This window comes from Tyto alba, unplaced genomic scaffold (genome assembly GCF_018691265.1).
Source record: "Tyto alba isolate M040663 unplaced genomic scaffold, T.alba_DEE_v4.0 Super-Scaffold_1000006, whole genome shotgun sequence".
NCBI lineage: Eukaryota > Metazoa > Chordata > Aves > Strigiformes > Tytonidae > Tyto > Tyto alba.
In genome coordinates this window covers 5,598,237-5,605,434 of record NW_024881272.1, presented here as the reverse complement: position 1 = coordinate 5,605,434, position 7,198 = coordinate 5,598,237, and positions in this window count along the sequence as shown.

Below are 7,198 nucleotides of genomic sequence, written 5' to 3'. Positions count from 1 at the left end.
ATTAAGGAGTCCCTTGGCTAAGGCCGGGCTGAGACTGCCCAGATCCAGATCGTGCTCTGCCACCACCCCCTCCGTGGCTCCGGCCCAAAGCAGGCGGGCGCCGCAGAAGATCACGACAAAGCGAACGTGAAACAGCATCGCTCCGGCGAGCAGGGTTATCGGCTCGTGTGATTTCGCTGCCGGGCTCATTTCCCTCCCCTCCTCCAAGCCGAGTTTCCTATTGTCGTTTCATTATTTTTTAAAGCAGGCGCCAAAACGGAACACAAAAGGTGGGATTCCCGCCTCCGTGGTGGTCTGGGAAAAGCTCGGAAACGGGAGCGCCAGATGCTCCGCAGCGGGGAAGGAAATGAAACCCACAGTTGTTCTTTTCAGTCGATGTGGTTTTAAATAAAACACATGGTTTGGGAAGCCCAGCTGGCGTGTTTGGAGTGCTTGGGGTTAGCACTGCTGGTAAATCGAGCAGCAGTTTGATCCAAAACACTTTCCAAGTCCTTATCGTAGTTTCTTTTGGGGCAGGGGAAACACAAAGCACCTGCAAAGCGTCCCTGCCTGGCCGGCATCTCGGTACCTGCCATCGCCGGGGCACCGCACGCAGCTCGGCGCTGCTCAGGCCCCGGGTGCACGGGTACCCTGGCGACACGGGGATCATAAACCTGCCAGGATCTCACCCTCCGCAGCCCTCAGACATTGCAGTACCCACGTGTCCAATTGACTGTAAAGCTTGTAAGTATTGCAGCTAAACTCATATCAGCCTGGGGAAGCTCGTGTGAGTTTTATGAGATTCCTTCTTCCCAGCGCCGAAAAGGGTTTTACTGACTAGTTTTAAAAACAAAACCATAAAATACTTTTATTCCCTTCTGCCTCTCCTCTCTTGTAAAAAAATCTAAGCCTGCAGACTTCACTACTGCACACTGATACTTCCTTATTTGTTAAGCTGAATGTTCAGCTAAATAACACAGCGAAACCTTGTTTAGGTCCTTCTCCAGTGATATCCGCACGTGCAAACCCTGTCAGCCTTCCACGTGGGCGCACACACAGCCACAGCCACGCTGCAGAGATGAGGAATGCGTCTGAAGCCCTGCGCTTGCGGGTGTCCTTGCGTTATTACATCTTACACCCCTGCACTTCAGCACATCAATAATTTCCTTCCTGTTCAGGCAAGCGTTTCCACCCGCCCAAAACGCTGATGCCGGAGGATGCTCAGGAGCTGAACCTGCAGCTGCTGGCACGGGGATTTATTTTGTTCTATGTCAGATTTTGCTTTTATTTTCATTTTTAGCAGAGGCCGGAGTGGCTGTATCAATCAGAAAAAGCCTGACAGTGCAAAACGCCATCCTCACCGGCATCCAGCTCGCTCCTCACAGGTTTGAAGCTATCCAGTTGCCTCGTGCACTCAAGAACAGGGCTGCTGGGCTGTAAAGGGGGGCATTAGCCCGTGGAAAGGACCTTGGGAGTCAGCCAGAGCAACCTTCAACCCTCCTGTGTTTCTGGCTGGGGGTAGGAGCTCGCACAGAGCTGGTTACAGCGTCTCAGCGTGATGCTGCGGTGCCCTCACCTCACCTCCTTCCCTCCCAGGGCGGCCCTGGGAGCACATCACTGCCTCCTCCCAAACCTGCCTGCTCCCCGGGGGAGGGCTCTGGGGAGCTCAGAGTTAATGCACAGCTTTCCCCTCGGCAGCACATTCCCTCCAGATGTGGATTAGTCATTACACACCTCGGTGGGCTCGCTTTTGCCTGCACAAGCACTGGAAAACAAGCCCAACGGCCCAAGAAACGTTCAGCAGCAGGAGCTGCCCAGCAGCCCCGACCTCTCCCCATTGGATCCGAGCGAGGTGGCCGGGATGCGCCTCGCCCACATCAGTGTCACAGGACAAATATCATATGTTTAGGGGACAGCAGAGACAACCCCCCAATCCCGGTGGGCTGGAGAAGAGACCTGCCCTGGTGCCTGCGCACCCATTTAATGGGGCAGATGGTTGTTTTCCCCTGGGAGCTGGTCAAAGGAGGGTGCATTCCCCAAAAAAAGGATCCTTCTCCATCACATGCGACCACCGAGGAGCTCCAACCTGGGTGGCGAGGGCCAGGGCTGCCCACGAGACACGAGGGGACACGTAGGGCTGCCTGTCGTGGTGACATCCGTCTCTGCAAGAAGGAGCCTCGGGTAATGTTGTTAGGCGAGAGTTATGCTGTCTCCTTCCCAAACAAAGATAAATGTCATTAAAGCTCAGCTCTTGTGTATTTTACATCCAGAGATACAATGAATGTTCCCCCTCCCGGGGTGGGGGTTTACAGTGGTGGACTGCAGTTAGGCAGCAGCGTAGGATTAACCCATCGCATTCCCGGAGCATCAGTCTGGGAGCAAGAGCTTTGCCCAAGAGCCTCTTTGACTTCTCTCCTTGAGCTGGCTCAGTACCCCTGTCCCAGGAACATGGGAAGTGGTGGGAGAGCTGGAGGGGACCCAGCCACAGCACTTGAAGCTCCCAGAGGGGAAATCTGTGCAGCCCTTTGGGTGCACAAACCTTCATTACATTTAGACTCTGAAAGCAACATTTTGTTGGTGTCCTGTCCGTGACAACAAATTTGTTTTGCCTATTGACAGGGTAAACACGAAGGACACAGACACTTCTTTTGCTTTTGTTTAAAGCAGCAGAGAGAATAAGCAAGGTAATGCACCTGCTCATTACTACACCAAGTTAACCGTTGTGATTAAGGTACATCACCAATTGCCCTCATGCTTTACCAGCGTCCAGATCCGTGCTTCAGCTGGGGAGTCCCATCACAGCGAGGATCAGAGAACCGTTCCTGGCAATTGGGAAGTCCTGCACAGTGCCTCCACACGTAGGTGAGGTCTCCATCGTCGCTGTGAGAGGGTCCTGCTTTTATACAGTTTAACAAACAAATCTATAAATCTGTATGACAAAGTGCACAGAAACACGTGGTGGATTGGCTCGCCTCACTCGGGCATGTCCAGATCTGGCCAGGACCTCAGGCACGTCCGAGGAGTTCCTTAATTCCTGGTTTAAATTTAAAAGTTACTGTTCCTTCCTATTACTTATTTATAGCTTTCAGGAGTTGTTCCCATAGTCATATTTCATGCTGATATAATGCTAGTTGGGAGGTGCACTCAGAAGTCAACTTTGGTGTGAGGCCTATAGTTTAGGCATTTTTATTTCAATCAGTCCTTTGACTTATGAGTGAAGATCACGACCCCTTTGGAAGAGCCCAGTATGTTCACTCTATCCATTTGATACAATATCATATATAACAATTACATAAAGTAATAATAATAATGATGACTAACAGCATTACAAGAGGATGTATTAAAAAATTCAATGCTGTGGCAACAGATGGTGAATATCCAGTAAAGATGTCCCACCAATGGTGTGCAGTCTCTTTTTCCAGCTGGCTAGCTAATGACATTCGTTGATTCTCTGTGATTACAGTCTGTATCACAGAGTCTGACAGCTTTATTTCATTGTCACAGGTGTCATCACAAATGTTCTGATTGTTCTACGACGGTTTTCAATGGAGTCAGAGATAAGCCGGTTCCATTAAGAACTAAGATTTGGGGGTGCCAATACATGTTTAATTGTTGTTCATGCGCCAAATAAAAGGTATACATCTGTTTGTGCCAAATAACATAGAACGCATTTCAAAGGCATCCCGAAAATGGAGTAGTTAAATTATACATTTTTATAATATTTTTATCATCTGCTACTACACAAACATGCCTAGCACTAATTTCTACAAACATATCAAAGCTTTTAGGCAAGACTGTCCATTTACACAGATTCACTGAATGTTCCAATAAACATGGTTCATATAACTGTGAGCTTTGTCCACACAATACACCGTTTGTTGTGGACATATACAAATCTAATCTATGGGTTCAATTCCTAGAGTCTCCCTCCAAGTGGGGCAGCCAATATTCTGGTTCAAAGGGTGGTTTTTCTCCAGAAATTACAGGCAATACTACAAATTTGCACATGACTTCTGGTTTGCTCACGTTATAGTGAACTATTTGATCAGCACAGAATATATCTGTGCACTGCACTGTATGTGGAGATAATTTGACCCAATGGGTTTGAGGAATCCATTTCTTAAAGATGTTTCTCCATAACAGCTCAGTATTAGCCATTAAGTCACTCGGAGCTTTGTTTCCTTGCATATTGATACATAAAGTCTGCAACGTACATGTTGTCCAATTCATAATCTGACTAATGTTGTTGTCAACATGTCACTGATCGAGTCCTGTTAAAGAGCTTTGAAAATTCTGTATCGTATTTCAGTGACCCAGTTTGTGGGGTTAAGGTAGTTGGAAGCCATTGAGCCTGCAATCTAAATCCTTCTGCCGCATCATAACCAGCATTCTTTGTTGATTAAGGCTTCGGTGTCAGTGGAATTTAAAACTCCCATTCCTGCCCCAGTTCCTCCCAACAGGATGTCATACCAAACCCTTTTCCTTCTATGTGATGGTAGGAGGGGGGAAGGAAATATTGAAATGAATAACATGCTTGTGATATTGCTGAGCTACTTGAACGCAAGTAGGTGGAATATGAAACAAATGAGCAACAGAAATATGGAGCTTAGATTTTGACATGGTGAAGAAGTCACCCCAGTGTGAATAATTTTGAAATACTGAATTATTATGGCACATTAGGGTTTCTATTTCTTCCATGGGAATGGATATTGTATAAGTAGCATTTATCTCATGACCATCTGTTCGATTAACACATTTATAAAAATCTTTCTAACTGGGTAGACCTGGTATGTTACCATGCTTAATAGATACTTCACTAGATATAGTGACACTCAAATTATCTGTAGGACAGGTTACAAAAGCATGTCCATGATCTCTCCATTGTGATTTTGGTCCTGAAGGCCACCAAAGCGTACATGTTTCATTATACTGAGTATTGAAAGTAAGATTGGTTATGATACAGGTAGAATTACCTTCACATGCGAAATCACCTCGTTGTCTTATCTAGGTAGCATTTTTCCATCACCAACTAAAAGGTGTCTCTTGTGGACCTTCCAGTGGCCATCCTGGGGTAAAAGCTTTTCCCAAATGGACCATGATGATAGACAGGCAAATCTATATCAGGAGAACCTAAAAGATAAAATCTTAAAACATCCAGTTATTGTCACAGATAACACTTAGTAGCAGGAACACAATCCCATTTTTCCTGTCCAGATTTCATTATTAAAATGGTATTGTCTTTTCCCGTGGCTATTACTTCAGCTGGTTCAGGAGGTCCACTTGATTTTGGACCCATACTTTAGCTCTGTTATTAAAATTAGTTGATCCAAACCCTTTATCTCCATGAACGGTGGTGACTTGAGATGGATCCCCTTTTTTCACAATTGTTTTTAAAACTGGCAATATCAATAATTGTGCTATTCTGTCATAGGGATGAATAATCAAATCTTGTTCACCATTGTTTATCAGTTTTCATTTCTCCTTGATAATCTGCATCAATCACTCCTCCCGTGACATGAATACTCTTCAAGGCTAGGCTCAAACGAGCAGTTATTAAACCAAAGTGTATTGGAGGAATGTGAATTCCTATTGCAGTGTTGATAGCTCTCATCTGGTTTTGATTTATTCTGATCAATTCCAATGCATAGAGACCTAGTCCTGCAGCCTCTGGAGTGGCCTGGGAAGGGGCCATCGCATCCGGAACAATTTCCCTTGTCTCCTTCCATGGGTATAAATCAGAATACAGCTCCCAATCCTCTTTTTCCCCAGAACAACTGATCTGCTCACAGAGGGCCCGCTGCGTGCAGATGTGGAGTCCCACTGAGGTTCAAGAAGAGCTGCTGTAGGCTGAGTTACCCCTGGATTTTTAGTTTTAGAACTCTGCACTTTCTTGCTAGGTTTATTCAGCCCTCTCTGTTTATATATTTGCCACAGTTCATTAGTTGGAGCACTCTCAATTTCTTCACAAGACATACCATCTTTTAACAAAGCCAGAAACATCTCCTTGTGAGAAATTCTTTTCTTACAGCCTTTAGGGCTGTCTCGAGTACCTCTATTTCCTGCACTTCCTCGGGGACCCCATTCTCCAAGATCACCTAGCTGCTGTACTTTTCCAATTACCTCATCAATGGGATTTCCTATCTTGTTAATCAAGAGAGTCATGATTACATTTTTATATGCCGGCAGGGCAGTTTTAATCAATCGATTCCTATGAGTGACCGACAAGGCAGTTCACATCATCGTGTCAGCATCTCCTGACAGATTGCCAATTTCATCCCTTCCTCCCTCATCCGCTGTAGATAATCTCACAAAGTATACCACAGACATTCTACACCAATCATTCTCTGTGGTATTTATTATTGCATCCCTGGTCAGCCAAGGCTAACAAATTCGTATAATGAGGATTATTTTGGAATGCATCTTGCACAAAGGAGTCCAAACCCAGGACTAAAAACTTCCTACAGTCCCCTGAGTCTAGGGTTACCCGTGATGCTCCCTGGTCGTGCAGACGCACCATCCAAGAGAGCAGGGATTCCCCCAGTCTCTGTTTAAATCTTTCAATTATATAATTTACTTCATGCTGAGAATAATCTTCTATCACATCCTTCCTTACTTATTGCCCATTAATATCTAATTCTGCTTTCCATCTCCACACTGGTTTCATATCCACTAACTCATCTGAGGAACCAGGCTCAGCAGAATCCGTAGAATCCCAAGTATCTCCATCCCATCTATCAGGATCCCACTGCACCCCTGCTTCTGAGATCACGGAATGCACTTTCCTACGATTCACTCCTCCCCTTCTTTTCTTATACTGTGCAACCCATATTGCAGCTCCTTCGGCTACAGTCTGGTAATTATCCAACTTACCAGCAAGCAGCTTGACACTGTAACATTGCAATTTGATTCTGCAAATCACACATTTGTGGCTCTGTGTGGGAGCGCTCTAACAACAGTTTTTCTTTCAGTTGGGGCTGTTTCCGATACGCTGTTAACAAAATCCATCCCCGTCTTCCCAGACCCACAATTTCTTTTCCATTTTTGACAGGAAATTTTTGGATGCATTTAATACATGCAGCGGTTTGGCTTCTTTCAACTGACCTTCCCATTGTTCGCACAGTCCTCCAACCTTAGCCCAGTCAAGAGCCAACGAACTACAGGGAAGTTCTTCCCATCTGGGAATTTTGGGCGGAGCTGATTTATTACGTTTAGAATTAAA